The 21,683-nt window shown below is 43.2% G+C and overlaps 1 protein-coding gene across 11 annotated transcripts in view; it reads right to left on the minus strand.

Annotated features, from left to right (window-relative positions):
- Positions 1-21,683, minus strand: part of HDAC9 (histone deacetylase 9) — a 670,023-nt gene that overhangs the window by 443,790 nt on the left and 204,550 nt on the right. For 2 of the 11 annotated variants that reach the window (XM_053261012.1, XM_053261007.1), the window contains exon 1: positions 1,420-1,536. The exons of 5 other annotated variants lie outside the window; for them this stretch is intronic. The gene's annotated coding sequence lies outside the window, so the exon portion shown is untranslated. Of the gene's footprint in view, positions 1-1,419; positions 1,576-2,124; positions 2,134-21,683 lie in introns of those variants that run through there. 4 more of the 11 variants (XM_053261020.1, XM_053261015.1, XM_053261009.1 and 1 more) reach the window with 4 other exon arrangements.

Raw genomic sequence — 21,683 nt, forward strand, 5'->3', positions numbered from 1 at the left:
ATCATGTCAGCCACTTATTCCTGGGAAGCTGTAGTAATGGCAATTTGTTCTTGAGCAGAGGATTGGTCCTTTTCTGGAAGATCATCCCTGGTGAACCACCATGCCTAGGCTCCAAAGAGGCCATACAAGTGTCTGTAGAAAATAATATGTCACTCCCAATGGGGAATGAAAAGTTCAAAAAACCACCTTGAGATTTGCCATATTTACCCGAGTCTGGTTCCTTTTGGATAAATAGAGGTATATCCTGTATTTAACCTTTGTTTTTAAGGGAGTTGACAAATTCAGGTTCATCTTCTATTTGGGTAAATATGGTAATATAAGGTGGGGTCTAAATAAAATAAAATAAAAGGATATTCTGGCTTCTTCATCCTTTGGCCATATAGGATGGTTCAATACTATTAACAGCTCAGCTCAGCTCTCTGTATTTGAGGCTGGTGTTCAGGATTCTGGCAAGTGTTTAAATGCTATTCATCATTTTGGGCTTGATCCCACTTGCATGAAGTAATTTTCTTTTACACACCAGTGAAAGAACTTGTCATTTCCCACACATTCACACAACAACAAAGATAGCATCTTCTCTGCTGAATCATTTTTGACCAACTGACCAGAATTTTTTTCTTAACAAAACATTTCAAAAACCTGAACTCTATGACTCACCCTGCAGTTACGGCAAACTAAACAAGAATTAACGTGCATGTGCAAGGTCCACAATGCTACCTGGATACGCAGTGTTGACGTTTATAGGTGTGCTGCGGCCGGGCCAGCTTATTTTTTAAGAAGTCAAGAAATTGCTAGGTTATATTAAAAGATGAGCTGAAAATAAGCATTGTGACGTGATGTTCTGTGCTTGGCCAAGTCACACCTAGAGCATATTATTGTTTTCAGTTCTAACAGGTTTCTTGCTGAGCTCTACAGGCGTGCTGCTAAGGATGGAGAGAGGAACACTGGCTCAGCATTACATCATATCTCAGGAATCTCTCAGAATGTTTTCCTTTCCATATGTGATAAATAATACTATCATTTCCTCCTCCTCCCTGCCTGGTTTAAGGAAAATTCCAAGGTTCCAAGGTTATAGAAATCCTGCTGCGTACTAAAACCTGATCCCTTCAGCTTAGCTACCTGGGAATGGAGTTCACTCAAAGGGTCTTGCCATTACTGATCTTACATTACATATACTATTAGAGAGTGAATCACTATTTAAAAAAAAAACCAAGTCATAACAGAATGGATAAAGAGGCACAGCAATAAGTTCAAGCGTGGGTGCTGCTTGTATCTTTGAAACCAAGAGAAAACGTTGGAAATCCCCAGACAACGATCCATTTACAGGCATCAGCTATAAGCCAACATCCTCCCACCATGAGTGCAAGAAATTGTGGCTTGGGTGGTAATTAGGAAAATGTGCTGTCAGTAGCCCCTTACCATATCTGTGGATTTATTTCATGTTTTATCGTTTTCTTCCTCTAAGAAGCTGCATGGTTCTTCTCACTTTATTCTCATACTAACCTTGTGATTAAGAGATCATTCAGTGAGTTTGATGGTTGGTTGGTTGAGGTACATGGTTCTTCCTGGTCTAACACTCTGCCCACTACATCACAATGACTTTCTATGGTTTGGGCCTTCCTAGAGCTTCACTTAGTGAGAGGGTATTGGACTAAAATGAAATCTCCAGTGTAAGTGCCTACATTCAACTCCTGGCAAGACTAGATGAGTTATGAACATTAACTCTTTTTCTTCTGTCCAAGGAACCACCTTGTCATAAAGCCAAATTCAGGTGACTTAAAGCCTATTCTGCAGGTCTTCTCAAAAGTTCCATCACAATGATGCAGCTTCTTCGTTTTCTGCCAGTTTCATATTCTATTTGTAAAAACCAGCCTGCTCTTAAAAACTCCCAGTTAAGGATTTGCACTTCACTGAAACAGCAGTAATCGTACAGAATCCAATCCTACGGAACTGGCGATTGCCCTGTCCTTTCTGATTATGCCTTCAGGTATAATGTATAAAGCATATAATACATTTGCAAGCGGTTTTTCAGTGTCACTTCACTTTTGCCATGCTTTGTCCTGTTTGACCTATACTTAATTCCTACTCTGACACTACTCTTCTTCCTCTAATCCCTGCTCTTACCTGCCCTCCTCCAGCTGACATATGACACACCTTATGGATAACTGCCTGACAATGGGAATAGTGAGGTCAAAGAAATGTGTTGCTGTGTCAGTGTGAGGAAGTATGTAGTATGGCCGTGTTCTTCATTGGAAGGACCAGGGGCCAGTGGCAGCCCCCATCAATCCAAAGTGAAGCTCTCTGATTCACATTTTATTGTACCTGTCTGTGTGAAGCTTCGGCCAAAGCGAAATACTCTGCACAGTTCCCTGGCACCAAGCGGAGATGAGCATTCTCACCATCCAGTGCTGCACTTTCCCGAATGCTGGGGGCCTTCTTTAAAGGAAACAGAGCCCTCGTGAGCCCTTGCACCATTTTGGAAATTGTACATAGCATGCTGGGAAGTGTAGCTCTTTGCAGCGCTTCCCCCAGCAATCCTATGAGAGGGTTTTTTTCCTCTCTTAAAGGGCCCTCCCAGCATTGAGAAAAGCCCAGTAGTGTGCAGAGGTCAGCAGCACAGTGGAAAATGGCACTCACATTGAAGTGTTGTTGTTGTTGTTTTGCCAAGGTGGCCCTTGCTTGCAAAATAGTGAAGATCACTGTAGTATGGAATTATTAAGCTGAACCACTGCTCCCCCATCCTGCCAACATTTTTATTTCTCTATTCCCTCTAGGAGGACTTGTATCATAAAAATGCATTTTGCTTCTCAGTAATTCATAGGTCTCTCTCTCCCTCTCTTTTTTTTTTCTCTCTCTCTCTCTACACACACACACACACACACACACACACCCCACATGATTTCCAAATTGCATTCCACAGGGCAGGTTAGACTGGCTGAAAATATAGTTATACAGGAGAACAGAAATAAATATTAATTCTTTTGTGAAAAGTTATAAATAAATATCCCTGAATAGTAAAGCTACAAGATCCAAGTGTTTTATTGTGCCACCTGGAGACAAGAGCTGACAAGGTAATTGTTAGTTTCCTTCTAAATCTACCACAATAAAGACGTCTATTATACAGAGCTGGTGCATTGCCTATTGCTACCTCAAGTGCTAATGAAGCCTCTAAAGGCAAAATTTATTGTAACAGTGTTACAGCAGGAATTCATTGCTCATATAACGTTTTAGAAAAAAAAGATGAATTTGAAGTATAAAGGCCAACAAGATTTTACAGCAAGAATTTTAGAAGGGATTTTATTTTATTACTCAAAAACACTTGCAGTACCTTTTTCCTCAATAAGATAAAAAATCTGATTTGTTCACAATATTCCACTAAAAAAAAGAGAGACCATTAATATGATACTTAATACAATATATGATGAAGTATCACTATCACTAACATTTTGTATGTTTACAATTTGAATTACTATCCTATGAAACATCAGTTTCAGTGCTTTCAGTCGTACTTCAGGTGTTCTGTAACCATATATGTAAATTCCCATTTTCCAGGGATACACCATTTGTATCCCTGGGACAGATCCTCTCCATGATTAAGAGCCTGTGGTAGAGCTTCCTGCTCAGGGGCGTATCTAGGGTGGGGCAGGCAGGGCACATGCCGCCCCTGGCGCCACTTGATGGGGGGGCACAATTTTTTAAACCTTAAAAAAATGGCCACCGAAAACAAAATGGCCACTGTGCATGCTCAAAGGGCCTCTGTGAGGTCCTAGTCCATGCCAGGCCTTGCAGAAGCCATTAGAGCATGCACGGTGGCCTCCCCGCCACCAGCAGCCATTTAAATTTTTTTTAAAAATGGTCCCTGTGAGGCACTAGAGGCCAGCGGGGGTGGGGGAACCTTTGAAGAACCCCCATGGCCTTTAGGAAGCCCTCTGAAGGGGCTACAGGTATAAATAAATAAATAAATAAATAAATAAATAAATAAATAAATAAATAAATAAAATTTAATATAATATGTCACTGTACACATATTTAGTTTGGCACTATGTACAGAGAATCAGGGATTGTGAATACTGACCTGAAGCTTATGAGCTAGGATTGTATTCATTTGCTCTTACTTTGCTTCTTGTGATAAGTGAGTTAAATGTGATGTCTTAATAATATGGCTATTAATGGTGAATTTGTCTTTGAATCAGTGTGAAATCCTTAGTATTAAGGCCCACTGGGAGTTTCTTGCTCTCTTTCTCTCATTTTAACTGTCTTTCTGAACTACTAGAATATATTCCAAGCAGTGACACAGTTTACTCTGCATATCCTTTAATTATTTTCAGAGTATCTGGGAAAAGTCAAATTCTCAATTTATTTTTAAAATTTATGTAATAGTGATGCTACTATGCATAGTAGAGAATTAGACAGGCACTTCTGTTTAGTTTTCCAAGTACACCTCCACATAGTATTTGGGTATTTCATGAGCCCCAACATGCTGAAATTAGTCGTTTTCCAGCATTTTTCAGTCTGGCTACATCCACTGCTAAATAGTTTTTGAAATATTAAAAGATTAACAAGCTTGACTTGTATTTTTCAGGTGATATTATGGTAAAGTTATCTGAAAGATGGGTGTCAGATGTTTGGACAGGGGGTGCAATTTCAGTGCTTGCCCTAGGTGCTATTTTCCCTAGATATGCCTCTGTTCATGCTGCTTCTGTGGCCACTATAACTATGTACAGACTATAGAAGGCCTGACGAGTGCTAGAATCATGACTAACTTTTACTGAATTCTCCAGTACACATATCAGTACACATTGTACTTTCTTTGTTGTTCTTATATTGCACACTCTCTTGAATCATTCAAACAGAAAAACAACCACCCTGTGTTGCCATAAAGACACTCCTATTCTACTGTTTGAGTTTTAGATATTTCGGGGCATCTCTTATTTTACTCAACTAGGCATTAGAAGTGTTGCCCTGGATTGCTGAAGGCAATTAATGCAGTTGCATAAGACACATACAATGAAGTACATCTCATAAAACTATCCCTCTGAAAATATACACATCTCTGAACTTGTTTCACTCTAGTGACACACATTGTAGAAGAATACCGTCCAGTACGGCTTGTCTAACAGCTAAACCTTTAAAGGCTCTGCATGAGTTCTGAAGTGCTGAACCGCTCCAAACTGGAAGTGCAGACCGCAATTCCCTGACCTGAACACCCGTCTAGGAAGTCTGCTGCCAAAGCGATCAATGTGGAAATCTTTCTTTTATTATGTTGTTTGGCAAACTTAATAAATAAAAGGCAGGCAGAACTGGGTAATCAAGGGAAACAGTGGTATCTTAAGAAGGCATCACAAAATCAAACGGAAGGAAGTGCATTACATAGGAACAGGTCTATGGGGTCAGGATATTTGTTCCTCTAGCTTGTTATGCTGCCTTAAAGAGCATCTAGACCAGGGCTCCAAAACTTTGGCCCGCCAGCTGGTTTTGGACGACAACTCTCATCATCCCCAGCCACAGTGGCCAATAGTCAGGGATTCAGGAGTTAAGAGTCCAATGTCTGCAGGCGGGTTGAAGTTGTGCAGTCCTGGTCTAGATCAAGATTTTAAGAAAAGGTATTGGCTGTCATTCTCTCCCATCCACAGGAAGTTTAAAACTTACTTTGCAGGTCAACCAGGGAAACTTTTCTATTGCATAAAACCAAGGCTGTAATGCTAATCACACTTACTAGGGGGAAAGTACTACTGAACTGAGTGGGGCTTCCTTCTGAGTTAAGTTGCACAGGCTTGGACTGCAAGGCTTCCTTTGCCATAAGTATTATTTTCCATCGCTATATCATGCCATAGATATTACTTTTCCCCATGGCTAGTCATATCTTTATCATAATATGAACAAGATTCCTAGGAACATAGGAAGCTGCCTTATACAGAGTTAAACCATTGGTCCATCTAGCTCAGTATTGTCTTCACTGATTGGCAGTGGCTCTCCAAGGTTTCAGGCAGGAGTCCTTCCTAGTCCTGCTGGGAGATGTCAGGGACTGAACCTGGTGTTTGCGGGTGGGGGGTAACCTTATTAGCAGGGGATATATTATACGTTCTTAAAACTACAGATGTTTGTGTACATGGGTGACTTCCATCTTCCAGGTGAGCTGGTCTTGTGGTAGCAAGCATGACTTGTCCCCATAGCTAAGCAGGGTCTGCCCTGGTTGCATATGAATGGGAGACTTGATGTGTGAGCACTGCAAGATATTCCCCTCAGGGGATGAAGCTGCTCTGGGAAGAGCAGAAGGTTTCAAGTTCCCTCCCTGGCTTCTCCAAGATAGGGCTGAGAGAGACTCCTGCCTGCAACCTTGGAGAAGCTGCTGCCAGTCTGTGAAGACAATACTGAGCTAGATAGACCAATGGTCTGACTCAGTATATGGCAGCTTCCTATGTTCTAGTAATAACAAAAGGCTAACCCGAAAACATAGTAGGGTTGGGGCCAGTAAAGCTTTAAGAACATAAGAACAGCCCTGCTGGATCAGGCCCAAGGCCCACCTAGTCCAGAATCCTGTTTCGCACAGTCGCCCACCAGATGCCGCTGGAAGCCACAGGCAGGAGTTGAGGGCATGCCCTCTCTCCTGATGTTACTCCCCTGCAACTGGTACTCAGAGGTATCCTGCCTTTGAGGCTGGAGATAGCCCACAGCCATCCAACTAGTAGCCGTTGATAGACGTCTCCTCCAGGCTTTGCCTGGATGTCACCATTTTTAATATTCCTTCCTTCCCCCACAACCCCAATACAAATACTAAAGGTAAAGTGTGCCATCGAGTCTGTGTCGTCTTCTGGTGACCTCAGAGCCCTGTGGTTGTCTTTGGGAGAATACGGGAGGGGATTACCATTGCCATTTCCCGCACACTATGAAATGATGCCTTTCAACATCTTCCTACATCGCTGCTGGTGTTTCTATGGCTGCTATAGGTGTTTCCCACAGCCTGGGAACCATACCAGCAGGGATTCGAACTGGCAACCTCTGGCTTGCTAGTCAAGTCATTTCCCCGCTGTGCCATTAAACACTACTAATACTACTAAATAATAATACCATACTATTTATTGTATTTTTATGCTGTTTTGACTGTTTTATGTGCTATTGTTTGGGTGTGTTGCTGTAAGCCTTTTTGAGTGTTTGCAGAAAAGCAGGGAAGAAGTCCTCTAAACAAACAAACAAACAAATGTAGTGCTTCATATACTCCTCAGATCTCACCCGGCAGTGGCATCCCATGGAAATTAAAACTTCCCCTCTAATTGTAAATTCTGGGGAAATTACTGATTAGTTAAGGATTCAGAAAGGTCTTGTCTACCGTACAGTTTTAAAACAGAGTACTGTGATGTGTGGCTTTCCACCCCTGCTAACTGGGCAAAGAGGCACCTTTTACCATGGTGATTCTCTTTATTTAGCAGGGGGAGAGTAACTGGCCCTATCCACCCCCAGCACAGTACTTCCAGTGACTGTTGCTGGTGTGTCTTATGTTTCTTTTTAGAATGTGAGCCCTTTGGGGACAGGGTTCCATCTTATTTGTTTCTGAGCCATTTTTGGAAGGGCAGTATAGAAATTGAATTATTATTTTCATTATTTTACACAGTCAGACAGGTGTTATTGACTGGTTTGTTTTATCTAGACATCGAGTCCTTCCTAAGGACCTGGGATGCCATAATTTTATTGTCAATGTTGTTGCTGTTGTTATTAGCCATTAAATGGGCAGCATCAATTGATAGAACTATGTGGGTCAAGGGTTTGGGGTTTTTCTGTTGTTGATATTTGAAACTGTAAATATTGGCAGGTGAAAGGTAGAAATGGGCAATGATGCTTTAAAAATGTAATACAGGAGGTTTTCACATGGATGTCAATGTAAAACAAAAGGTTGTTGCATGGATGTAAATGTAATACAGGAGGTTGTTATATGGATGTCATGGCATAGATCATCACAACCCCCACTCACAATAACTGAGTCAAACACAGAGGAGGCAGGATCAGCACCTGCCCAGGATTTTGTCACCAGACCAGAACCTGCCATGGGGGACTTCAGAGCGGGAGTCCCTTAAGGCAGTCCCCTAGGGCCAGAACCAAGCCCACTGTAGAGTCACCTCCTCACACAGCAACACACACATGCACCACCCCCAGTATCTGCACAACAGCACAACAATCTGCACAACAGCGAGAAGTTCAGCAGAAGCAGAAATAGCAGAGGAGGAACTTCCAGACTCCAGAAGGCATCCTCTTTAAGACTTCCACTCTCCAGGCATGGTAGTTTGTGTTCAGACATAACGGCACAATCAGGGGTGTAGCTATAATTGAGTGAATGAGTACTCTTTTACCCTTTCACTCTGCTCTTTCGTTAAACTTAACAATCAGCCATTGCTCAAAGACACTGATATCTCAATACTGTTTGGCAGGTAGTTGTCATTCAGGTCTTACTACATATGTTGCCACAGTATAGTTGGAACCAAAGAGAACTGATACATGGGCATAGAAAAACAAGAAACCGTAGGTGACACATATATGTAGTGGAAAACAAGACAAATCTCGGGGAAACCCACAGGAGCCGATCACATACCAAGCTCATGATTATGTATAGATGACCAATAAGGGATGCATGAAAAATGCAAACTTAGAATATAACCAGTATAGACTTTTGAAATGAGAAGTGAACAACTGATGGCGTATTGACTGGAGGGCAACAGTATAAAAACTATTGCATGACATACAGAAAGGGTCCTCAGATCTTCACTGGAAGTCTGGGCACCTTCAGCTGGCTGACTAAGCAATTTAACTCTTTCTGCTACATCCTATCCTTGATTTCCTTAATAAATTGTTTGCATAGTTCCCATTTTCTTGGGAGTCATCAGAGTAAATGGCCTGAGAGGTTCCTATCTTCTGAACGAAAGTGTCTCTACTGTGTTTGTGGCCAAGCCTGGAGAGATACACTTATTCAATTATTCAAATAAATTATTTAATTATTCAAATATTCAAATAAATTCTAAGTCAGCTTGCCCCCTTGGACTCTCTGTGGACTGGACTTGCTCTGCCACACCATGCCTCATGAGAAACCAGGACAGCACATTAAGGCTCAATGTTGATATGCCTCACCACCTTCTTTTCTTTTGCACTCAAAGCTTTTTACTAAGGATGTGCAGAACTGGTTTGATGGTGAAGCGCATCGCTGCGAACCGGGCTGGTCTGAGCAGTCCGATTGCGAACTGGCCCAGCAAATCGGTTTGACAGAACTGGTTTGCATACCCATGGTTCGGTCTGAATTCAGACCGAACTGCACAAAACGGTCCATGCACACCCTATTTTTTTACAACCATATATGTGGTATAGATATATACAACCATATATGTGGTATAAGACCTGGGTTTTTAGATACTGTATTAATGTATTAAAAATAGTAAAGAGTAGCTCTGCCAGTTTCCAGACTGTGGAGGAGAGGCTTCCTGTCAGAATAGGTCATTAAAAGGTTAGTCTTTTTCCCACCCAAAAAAACTGTTGCAAAAGTCCCTCTTTCCCGAGTAAGTTTTGATTGACTGATAGATGGTTGATTGATTGATTGACAACCAACATGCACTTCGTAGGCTGGACTACTAAGAAAGCTTTGCTCTATTGGTTAAGTTTAGGTCCTAGCCCATATTCTGGGAGACAAGTTAAATCCTGGACACTAGTTCTTTTGGGTCTGTCCTTGATGCAGACACTTTCTGAAGACTAAGTTATGTGACTAAGCCTCTAAACTAGAATTACAGTCCCAAGAGTTAGAGGAAACAGTTGTTTTATTTTTCCATGCTTGTACTTTCCCTCTCAAAAACGAAACCCATATTCTTGCTGTTTAAATAAAAGTGTTCCAGCTTTTAAGTAGCAGTACAGAGCTGATGATGACTGAGCACTCTGAAGAGTTAACTCTCTCCCATAGGTGTATCACTTGGGCACATTATTTTCTGAGTACTCGAGGGTGGGGATGACTAGAGGAGGCTGATCCCATAGTGACACAAATCCACCGAGTCTGTGAAAAGGGGAGAGGTGGTTTGAAAGGACTGAATGGGGAAAACAACAGGCCAATTTGAAAGGACCAAACAGAAAAAAAGGGTATGGTGGCTTTAAGGAGCTGGATTTTTTTTACCCTGGTTCTCTACACAGACAACCAAACCAAATTCAAAGGCAATGAATGTGGGGGTAGGGTGGGGGCATGGGGAGAGCACATTTGGGGGATTGGTTGGTGAAAATTACTTCTCCCAGCAGATTTTCTCCTGGCAGCCAGTGGCGGGTGACTGCCATCCCTACCCCCCGAATACTCTGGAACAACACTATGGTGCATTCGGTGGTGGGGGGTGGGGGTGGGTGGCAGCTGCCAAAAGAAGGGTTGTTGTTTTTTAAGCAAGTTTGTAAAAGACCACGGCTGCCATATAAAATTACCTTCCACAAAACATTCTCATTGGCTTTAGCTCCATCACACCCAAGCTGGGCCCAGCTGGGTCCCCAAATCCTCCTTCCCAAATTTTAAGCTAAATGTTTTTTTGAGAATTTTTTTCATTCAGCCCTGTAAACACACATCTTAGGGCAGGGGAGATATGCAAGTTTCCTTTTAAGATGTAAAAGTGAGGAAAGCAGATGTGAGGGCATTGATTGCCTATCCCTAACTTAAGAAACATAAGAAACATTTTGATTATCCAGAAGGAAAAAATATGCAGAGATGTTTAGATCATCTTTCATATGTTGTGATAAACAGCATCTTTCTACAGAAACCAGCATATTTTCTGATATAGTCATAAGAACAGCCCTGCTGGATCAGGCCCATGGCCCATCTAGTCCAGCATCCTGTTTCACACAGTGGCCCACCAGATGCCTCTGGGGAGCCTACAGGCAAGAGGTATGTGCATGCCCTCTCTCCTGCTGTTGCTCCCCTGCAACTGGTATTCAGTTACATCCTGCCTCTGAGGCTGGAGGTGGCCTATAAGCCTCCAACAAATGACCACAGAGAAATGCTGCACAGGCTATTCTCAACAACCCTAACTCACTTTGTTAGGACAGACCTTTGCTATTAGCACTTCCCTGGAAACAAGAAGACATTCTTTCCCCCCCTACCAAATAGTGATGTAGAGTTTTGAGTTTTAATTAACAATTGCTTACAAAGCAAGTGAACATCTGCATTAAAGGTCAAAGGATAATCTTTCAAGTGTAAATACAATTGTTTACTGTTACTAAATGTAGGGACAGTTCCATTGCGTATGAAGTACTCAACAAAATACCCAAAGGGATTATGAAGTAAATATTTACAACGTTCATCACAGAGAAAAACCTTGCTGTATATACCAAGGGCTGTATTTTCAAAGGATGGATTTTAAGCACACAGGAATTGATAATGACATGCTTGGTTGCCTGTGTCAAGTTATGGGGTTATTATTAGACTCATTTTTAATTATGAAAACAGAAATTAAACATAAGAATGAAAAACAACTCTAATTTCTGTGAAGTGAATTTGTATTGCTGTTCAAGCTATATTATTCAGATTATAGCATTATGCTTTTCACAGTATTCTTGCCATTGAAACAACCGCTGAAATGACTACAATTCCCAAGAGATTGTATATCTGTCCAGACTGAGGTCGGGTGCAGGGCATCTTCTGAGAGTCTTTTGTAAAAATGGAGCTGACACAGCCACTGCTGCCTTGCATTCAAGAACAAAATAAAGATAGAAAAAGAAAGTCAGCCCTGTGTCCTGAATGCCTGGTAAGTACCGGGGAAGGAATTCAGGCCAAATTGAAGTGGCATGAACCAGGCCAAATCAGCCTGCCTCACTTTGGCCCTGATCCAACCATCACAGCTTTGTAATAAATCAGGTCACAGAAAATCATGCTACTGCTACTTCCCCCCCAAAGTCAATTGCTGTTCTGCTGTATGGATGTGTGGAACAGATTCGATTCAAATCTGGTTTGATTCGAACAAGGCCAGTTTGACCTCGAACTGTACCACTACCCACAAAAGGGCTGCTGGTCCAAGTTTTGAACCGAACCACCCCGGTTCGGATGGAAACGGTCTGAAACCATTTCAGCAGTTCAAAGGGTATGATTGTAGAGGGGAATCTAGTGAGGAGTCCCTATACAAGCAAAAGGGGAATCTTGCCTTTAAAATGCTTCTAAGGGTGGCCAGGGGGCGGTGGCAAGGAGGCACCTTACCACTGCCAGCAGTGGCAGTGGCAGCAGTGGTTCCTCTAAACTCCAAACCAAGTCTGGAGCTCCCAGCAGGGTAGCCCGGTTCTGGTCTCTGCACATGCATGGAGGCCAGAACCAGGCCATACTGCTGGGAACACCAGACCCGGTCCAGAGTTTAGAGGAGCTACTGTAGCTGCTGGTGGCTAGGGATGTGCATGGAACCGTTTGGCGCTCCATTCTAGGAGTGCTGAACCGGTTCCATGGACCGAAGTTTGAGCCACTTCTAAGGTGGAGGGGGGGATACCTTTAAGGGCAGGGGAGGGTGCTCTTACCCCTACCTCTGCGTTTTCCCTGCTGGCACTGCAGTTTACAAGGGCCTGGTGGATTGCCAGCATATCTCCCTGCTGCCCTGCTGCCTCGTCAGACCGGAAGTGACCAGAAGTGCCAGGTGTAATGGACTTCTGGTCCAAGGCAACGGGGCAGCAGGGAGATACGCTACTGCCCTGCCAGACCGTTTTAAACTGTAGCGCTGGTGGGGGTAATGTGGTGGGAGGGACAAGAGCATCCTCTCTCCGCCTTTAAAGGTATCCCCCTCCACCCTCAAGCTGCCCCCCACCGGTTCCGTGCACATCTCTACTAGTGGCAGGGGTAAGGTGCCCTCTTGCCACTGCTCTCTGGATTCCATTAGAAGTATTTTAAAGGCAGCATTCCCCTTTGCTTGTAAAGGGGAATCTTCACTGGATTCCCCCTCACCGGATTCCCTTGCAGTACATCCTACAGTAACATATCTGCCAACATGTCCCTGTTATCCCATTCAGGTGAATGGGGAAATTGGGACATGTTGGCAGGTATGCTGTAATTTAGAGTAATTTGAGAACATATGCAGCAAGTAAATATAAGCCAATACCCCCACAAACACACATACTGTATACACAGAATGGTAACACATTATATCATTTAGAGAAAAGCACTAGGGGTTATTTTTTCTTTTCATAACTCCTTAAATGCTAGGAGGGAAACACTCTAGTGAGAACAAATATAGGCAAGGTGCATTATCAATAACAACAAAGTTTAATCCAGTAAACCTAAGAACTAGCAACCATTTGGCAAATTGTTCCTACAAAATGTACACAGCAGAACATAAAACAAGGCCACAAACATTTCTTTCTTTAACAATAATTTAGAAGAATCTCAACAGGAATCAGAGAGAAAGTTCATATTGTTTTTAATAGTACTGGTACAGTATAATCATTTATTTTGTTTATAATAAGGTCAGCTAAAAGTAAGAAATACAGATTTAGTTGGCTATGGATGATAAAGAAACATAGCCCTCCAAGGCTCTAACCCAGAGACTCCCAATTCCACATCCAGAGATCTACAAATACCTTTTGAGCTTTCTCCTTAATATTCTTGGCAGAGGCTTTCCAACATGGCTTGGTTCACTGGCTGTCAAAGAGCTTTGTAACCCACCCTCTCCAAGTGTAAAAAATAGATTTTCAGCTTGACTGCTGAGGGCATTCAAACACAAAATAAGAGCCCACATGCAGAACTTGTGAGCATGGCGCTGAAAACCCAGTCTGAAAAGTGGCACTGACTGAAGCTCTCCAACTAAACCCCTATGTATTATCATCAGGGACAACTGATCTGAAACAATGAGGATGTGCACATGGCCTCCGGCTGCAGCTTGGAAGGGCTGCAGGGAAGGCAGGAGCTTGCTTGCCCTCCCCAGCACATGAGCAGTGGCTATCTGTCCTTGTAGCGTACTGCATGCCCACATGAGTGATGGAGGCTATTCCCATGATCAGGCAAAATCAGGCTAGGGTAGTTTAGCGGTTAACCCGCTAAATGACCCCTGCCCTAAAACCAGGTTTGTGGAGCAAGTGCTTGGTTTTTTAAATTGTGTGTGTTTTAAATTGTTTTTTAAATTGTGTTTTTTAAATTGTGTGTTGTCACGGTGTTTTTAAATTGTGTGTTGTCACGGTGTGGCTCTGTGCTGTGGCAACTCACGAGCAGACCCCCGACCGGGAAGCTTAAAAGCAGCCTCCCAGCTCGGGGGTCTCTCCAGCATGCCCTGTGCACTTGCGCAGGGCATGCTGGAGCTTCCAGGCACCTCGTGGCCCCCGATCCTCCCAGCCCCTGCCGGCTCCATAACAAAGCCGGCACTTGTGTGGGCAGCCGCTTTGGCCGCCTGGAGCAGACTGACTGCTCGTCTGCGGGGAGAACGGGCTTAGCCCGCTCTCCCCGCAAACCCCATCCAGGCTCTTCTCACTGATCGTGAGAAGAGCCTATTGGTGTAGCAAAGGCCAGATCTGGGAGTGGAAGGACTTCCACCTCTTGCATTCTAGAGTGCTCCACGCCGTGAGTGCAGCTGCTGCTCTCATTAGAGCAGTTGTCGTGCTTGGGTCAGCCACTCCTTCCCTCCAGCTTGCTGCCAATAATGGTGGGGTGAAGCCTTTTAACCTGGGGTGATGATTCTCACAATTGCCTGCCAAAGTTAAATGAACCACCTAATGGTGCAGCAAGCCAGAGGTTGCCAGTGTGAATCTCCACTGGCATGTTTCTCAGACTATGGGGAACACCTATACTGGGTAGCAGTGATGTAGGAATATGTTCAAAGGCATAATCTCGTACTGCAAGGGAGATGACAATGGTAAACCCATCCTGTATTCTACCAAAGTCAACCACAAGGCTCTGTGGTCACCTGGAATTGACACTGACTCAACGGCACACTTTACGTTAACCTAAATGACTCATCATTTGTCTATTTTATTTATTCATATCATCAATCTTTTGGCTGACGAAAGATCCTCTCCTCAAAGATAAGCCTTCTATTTTTACCCTTGTTTCATTAGGTAGACATAGACTTAAGCCAAACATGACTACAAGCTAACAATAGAAGCCAGTTTCTTAGCTTCACAGTCTGCTATGTGACGATGTGAAGTATTGATTTGTTGTCTGGCTAACTTAATGATCTCCCTTGCATTCTTTTAACTATCTTTTATGTTGATGACAAGGAAATGTGACATCCTTTCCCACAAGGAATACTTAGAATGTCCTACATAGTGTCTCAGAAGTGGATATTTTAATTGCTAGTGTCGAGGAAGAATAAACTTCCCTGCCAAGTATTTCTGACTCTAGTCCCTTCCTATCTACTAAGAAGGCATAAGAGTTTGGGCATCTTTTGCCCAAGGAATATTCAACTATTAATGAGTTTGGTACTGGATTTACAACACAAACATCCTTCCTGCTGTAACCTGCACGTAGTTTTCTTTCTTTCTTTCTTTCTTTCTTTCTTTCTTTTAGTTGTACTTGTGGTTGAGGCAGGTCTTGACCATGGACCTTTCATAAATTTTCCTGATTTTCTTTACCTCAGGGAATGCAACCGATGAAGTTAATTCTGTGGACCATAGAATCAGATACACTTTTTCTGCTGGAGTAATATGTTCCTGGATGCAAGAAGAATTGGCCCTACTCAAAATCTATTTGCTTTATAAACATTGGCTGACACATGTGTGTTTTAGAGAGGTGTGCATGCAGTTGCAGAAGAGCGCTTTTACACACACACTAGAATTGTACAAATGCAATGAATGGCAATTGGAAATAATGGCCATCCATCTTTCTCCGCCTTGTCTCCAAGTCCAAGCTTGCAGCAGCAGCAGCATCTCCTCATCCTCTTCTTGGGGCAGCCCATGCCATGACCTGTCAGAAAGGGACATAGTTCCTCGGAGGCCCCTCAGAGTGAGGGAAATAATGAAGAAAATAGGGAGGAGTGGAGTTTGGGGGTCTTCAGGAGCTGGGGGCCCCGGGTTCTTTGAACCCATCTGCTCAGGTATAGCTACACCCCTGCTGTCAGGAAAAAAAAGGTAAGAATCCTTTTGTCAGTTATGTCAATTAGGTTGCTAATGGAGCTGATTCCTTATCTTTAGGTTCCTAATGGAGCAAAAATCCCCTATATTTGGAATACACACTGATCTGTATTTTATATTCAGATCCAGAGTGATCTTCCTGTGCAGCAGTCTGGAGTCAGTTGGCCTGTTTTCAAGATCTTCTATTCCTTCCCCAGATCTGTATGCCAACGATGGATTAATTATTATTATTATTATTATTATTATTATTTTATATCCCGCTCTTCCTCCAAGGAGCCCAGAGCAGTGTACTACATACTTAAGTTTCTCCTCACAACAATCCTGTGAAGTAGGTTAGGCTGAGAGAAAAGTGACTGGCCCAGAGTCACCCAGCAAGTGTTATGGCTGAATCACCCAGCAAGTATTATGGCTGAATGGGGATTTGAACTCGGGTCTTCCCGGTCCTAGTCCAGCACTCTAACCACTATACCACACTGGCTACACCACATTACATCATCTCAGGCCCTGGAAATGAGCCACAGAAAAAGCATCCATACAATCCCATCACTGATATGACACTGATGAGAAGACTACTGTGATCAAGTTGAGGCTGCACTATAATTGAAATGTCTATCCTAACCCAATCCCAATAATCGAATTATAAGATTGATTAAAAATGACCCTAGAGCTAACAAACAAACAAACAAACAAACAAACACACAAACACACAAACACACAAACAAACTTTCCAAATGCCTACTCTGGGATTTCCAGCTGTAATGGTAGAGCTCTGGTTTGCAATGTGGGAGGTGAAGACAGAAGTCCTGGAAGTGGCTTTCTGGATCCAAGGAGATTGCTAGATCAGCAGTATGTGCTCTTCATCACTGAATATCCCTTTCTCAGACTCACCTTGTGACAACAAAGCAATGATCTCCATATCAGAAATTTGGACCCATGTCTAACTCCCTAAAGGTGCAGTACACAATGTGGGCATGTTGAGCATCATTCTTATGCCACTTCTGAAATATGGGAATTTGCTTAGTTGGGTCTACTGTACTTGGTCTTCTTCTTGGAAAGCAGGGCAACCTAAGTCTGGCCTTGACAAATCCCAGGCACCAGGAAGCCATGGCACCTAGAAATCCAACTGTGGTGCCTAGACTAGGATATTCAGCACTAGAGTTATTTAATAAAATCTTCATTTGTCCCAGGCAGCTTCTGTTCTTATTATGCTGTTTCTAAAGGGAATAAAGAGTCTCCAGTTTGCTCTCCCTCTCTACAATGTTCACCACTAAGTTCAGTGGTTTTGCCAAGTGGCCATTGTCAGGCTCCTCAATGTTTGGGACAGCTCCTGGATCTAAAGAAAATTTGTCAAGGCCTGTCCTAAGGCCCTCACAGAAACAACACAAGCCTTTTTAGGCACTGAAACATTCAGATCCATGACAATGACTGTCCTCAGATACACCTTCATCTCAGAAATCTTCATTAGAATATTTGGATCTGAGCCCTTTAGGGAAGACTGAAATTTAGACTACACATTCAGCTGAATGAGACAGTAGAATGTTGGGGCTGTACCACTTACAGGCTGCTAGTAGGAAAGCACTTCTTAAAAAATGTTCCTCCTTACAAAAAGGAAACAAGGACCACATGCAAAAGGCTCGACTAGAACGTTTAAGGTTATTTTGGGTGTTTTTAAAGAAGAGAAACAAAGCATAAATAATATGTGCTAATTTGCTAAAGACAAGGAGGATGTTTTTTGTTTGTATAGCAGAACATCAAAAGTAGTATATTCTGCCTCTGGTCTTAAATACTTCAGATCCTTCTGCCACCTCACCTTTCAATCACTATATCCTGCTACATGTCTAGACCAGGTCTTTTTTCCAGATTTTTGAAGGGGAGAATCCAGGAAGTTGAAGAAATCCCATCCGGGCACATCCCATTTTGATAATGTACTCAAGAGTCATGGCACTTGTGCTAGGAAATTTGGTTGGCATCTCTGTGGTCACCAGTGCTTTCTGCTACAGGTTGATCTTGAGCCTCAGCTGCCTAATAGTTTATGGCTTTTTAGAAAACTTCTTACTGGCTGACTGAGTGCACAATATCCCACACTGCTGTCCTCCCTCAGACATATTAAACAGAAGGAGGATCCTTAGCCCTGCACTCTTCACACCTTTTGAAGAGTCCTCTTTGTGCCACAGAAGCTGTTCAAAGGTCAAAATCATCACACACCCCTAAAGGGGTCACAATTGTACTAATAAGAAGAAATCTGATCCCAGAATAACATTGACAAAAACAAGAATATTCAAGCTTTAAAGAGAGAGAAGAGTGGCAGAAGAGATGATTGAGCAGGTGACTGTGGCCTCTGCACCTTGACTGAAGGGTTTAGAGCAAAAAACTTTAGTCTAGAGGGAGAGAAAAGAACAACACGTGGTCCAAATTCTGGAATGTTCTGGAAGCATGTCTCAGTATGCATAACCTATATGTGTGCCTTCACAGAGGCCACAAAAGATTATGTTTTTGTGCAAACATACGTACAAACTGATTTTCCATGGAGAAAGTACACCACTGTAGAATACGTTCTGAAATAATATTTACCTAATTACCAGGCAGTCATTTACACAGAAATACTGACCTTTCTGTTCTTTCCACCAACAGAAACTACTAAGACAGAAACAAATAATGTATCAAGTCTTCTATAAATAGCCTCTAGTTCAACAAAGCCTTCTGTGAACAACAATGCAGAATTAAGCGGCAGGTTTAGAGTAACTTACTGTAATTAGATTGGGTGTGCTACTTAAAGAAAGTTGTGTCCTGGCACTAATAACTAATTTTACCTTCCGTGATTAGTGAAAGCTGATTATACTTGATTAAGCAGGTAATCTGTTGGCTGAGACATGATTGTTCTCTTATGAAAAATTCACTTTAGCTTTTGCTGCAGTTGCAGTTTACAAGCTTGCCTGCCGTCCACCAACCCACCTGTCAAGCATCTAATTCTTGGCATATCAGAGACCTGTTTTCTCATTGATTAGGCTTTCTGATACAATGAGAATCTCATCATTGTCTTCACACTATTTGCCCCTATGCATACAATAGGTGAATAATTTCTGTATCACTGGCATTGGGCCAGTTTAAACTATACAAGCCTCAGCCCATGTGAACAAGGGGTGTGTGTGCTGAGAGTGCACTCAAAACAACACCCTTCTGGCACATCCCTTGATCACATGTGGAGGCTGTTTGTCCAAATGGCCCCTAAAATAATGTTATTGTTAAATGCCCAGAGACGAAAGTTTAGGGAGGTGTAAAAATTTGACAAATAAATAAAATAAACCTGTGCTTCAAACACTTTTTTAAGCAAAAGTGCTTAAACAAGAACTAAAGTGCCGGGTGCAGCTGAGCTTTGTTCATTGGGAGACTCTCTCTGGAAAGTGCTTGAATCTTTCTGAAGATGTGTGTGTGCAGCACATGCCATGACATGGTATTTTCTGATGCAGTGCATCCCACTTTCAGGAAGGAATACTCCAAATTTACAACCATTTATTCTCTTTCAAACTTCTTCAAATAACAATATGCTCCAAAGCATTTAAGTACAAATGCCTTATTTTCTTTCTCCCCCTCAAGGAGGATATTGGTAAACCATTTCCTCCAAGCATCTCCTCTGGTCACAACTGTTTTCTGCCACCTGCTGGAGCTTTACAATATGCATACAACGCATAATCACCAATTCTATTTCGTCTCAATAGAGAATCAACAATGATCGACACATATTTATTGTCAGGGATGTGCACGGAACAGGTTCTGTGCACTCCCGGGAAGGTGGAATGGGTTACTTTTTGTCACGCCCTCGATCTCAGACAGCGAGGAGGAAGGGGAAGCTGTCAACATTCCAGCCGATGCCGGGGTGCCTGAGGGGCAGAGCCTGGCTGTCAGTTTCCAAGAAATGGCTGAGACAGATGATTTAGAGCAGGCACAACAACCTGAGACAGCAGAAACCGTGACGGACCAATCAGAAGAGGAGATAACCCCCACTGACTCCACAACAGAGCAACCTCCACTGACTCCACAACAGAGGAGAATTACAAGACGAAGGACACAGCTAGAGACTATTAGGAGGAGTAAACACCTCTTGCAGAGGGCTGATATGCCTTGAATTCCTGCCAGCTGGGAGCTCTCAGCTTGTGCTATAAATTGCATCACCAGCTTTTTATTCATACTGGAAAACAACGTTTGTCAACTTCCGTGTCGACAGCTTGCAGCCAAGCCCGATAAGAAGAACTGTGTCCGAGCCATATCCTGTTTTTGCAACTTCGTTGGAGACCGTGAACTTCCCTGCCAGGTGGCCAGATACTGACACTTTTAAGGGGCGGGGAGGTTGCCTCCTTGGAGAAGCTGCTGCCAGTCTGTGAAGACAATACTGAGCTAGATAGACCAATGGCCTGACTCAGTTTATGTCAGCTTCCTATGTCCTTATGTACCTGCCCATCCCTGCCCCACCACTTTCCCTCCACTGGAGCTCTCCCAAAAAGCGTGGGCACATGTACTCATGCTAGGGGCGTAACAAAGCTGGAGTGGGCCCAGAGACAAAATTTTTAAATGGGCCACTCGCTGATACACACTCACTTCACAATATATAGTCATGTGACTTGCCTCATGTGACTTGCCTCTGGGGGGGCCCTCGAGGCATGGGGGGCCCCTCGAGGCATGGGGGCCCCCAGGCAGCCACCTCCCCTTGCCTTAGCTACGCCCCTGACTCATGCATTGGCCATTTGCGTGGCGATGCTGAACAGGGCTGCAAAGAGGAATGCTGCAGCCCCTTGCCCATGCTTTTCTGGAGAGTGCCAGTGGGGGGGGGGAAGCAGCAGGGTGGGGGCTGACAGGTAGGCAGCACCTTCCCTGTCATTTAAAGCAATCTCCCACCCTCCGAACTAGTTTGGTCTACAGAACCGGTTCGGCACTCCAGAAAAGGAGCGCCGATCCGGGTCCGTGCACATCCCTATTGTCAGTCACTCTTGTCGAGGCCCAGTTCAGATTCTGAACCCACAATGTGGAAACGAGTCCTTCTCTAAATGGAAGGTAACAGTTCAGATGAACCACCTCTCTATGCACTTATGAAATATGGAGCGGCATGTTGGGAGGGGAAGTGGAACATGTGCAGTCACATCCCTAATGGTGTAAGGGATATCACCCAAATCAGCTCGTGACCTTCCAACTAAGCCCTTGCATCTCCAGATAGGACTGGAAAAGACTCTTTCCTGAAACTTTGGAGAACTGCTGCCAGTCAGCGTAGACACACTGAGCTAAGTGGACCAATGGTTTGACTTGGTGCAAAGCATCTTCCTATGCTCCTAGATGAAAACTCAAGGAGAACATTGATAAACATTTTATCAGTGCATGTCCAAGCATGTCCATGGTGTGAACAACATATGTAAAAATAGCTACTGAATATTAATTATGCACATTGAACACAAACATCTGTGGCATAGACACTTGTACCCCACCCAACTCCTCCTCATAAAACCATACACATCATGGTTTTCATGTTCCTGTGTGCACTAACAAAACCCTTTTTCTAACATAAACACAAACAAAAAAATTATGACAAAATCCACTTCTGTGCATAGAGAATGCATTTAGATAATTCCAGCCGTGCACAAGAGCTCCATCCCAACTCCCTTCAC

This window comes from Hemicordylus capensis, chromosome 6 (assembly GCF_027244095.1).
Source record: "Hemicordylus capensis ecotype Gifberg chromosome 6, rHemCap1.1.pri, whole genome shotgun sequence".
Classification (NCBI taxonomy): Eukaryota; Metazoa; Chordata; class Lepidosauria; order Squamata; family Cordylidae; genus Hemicordylus; species Hemicordylus capensis.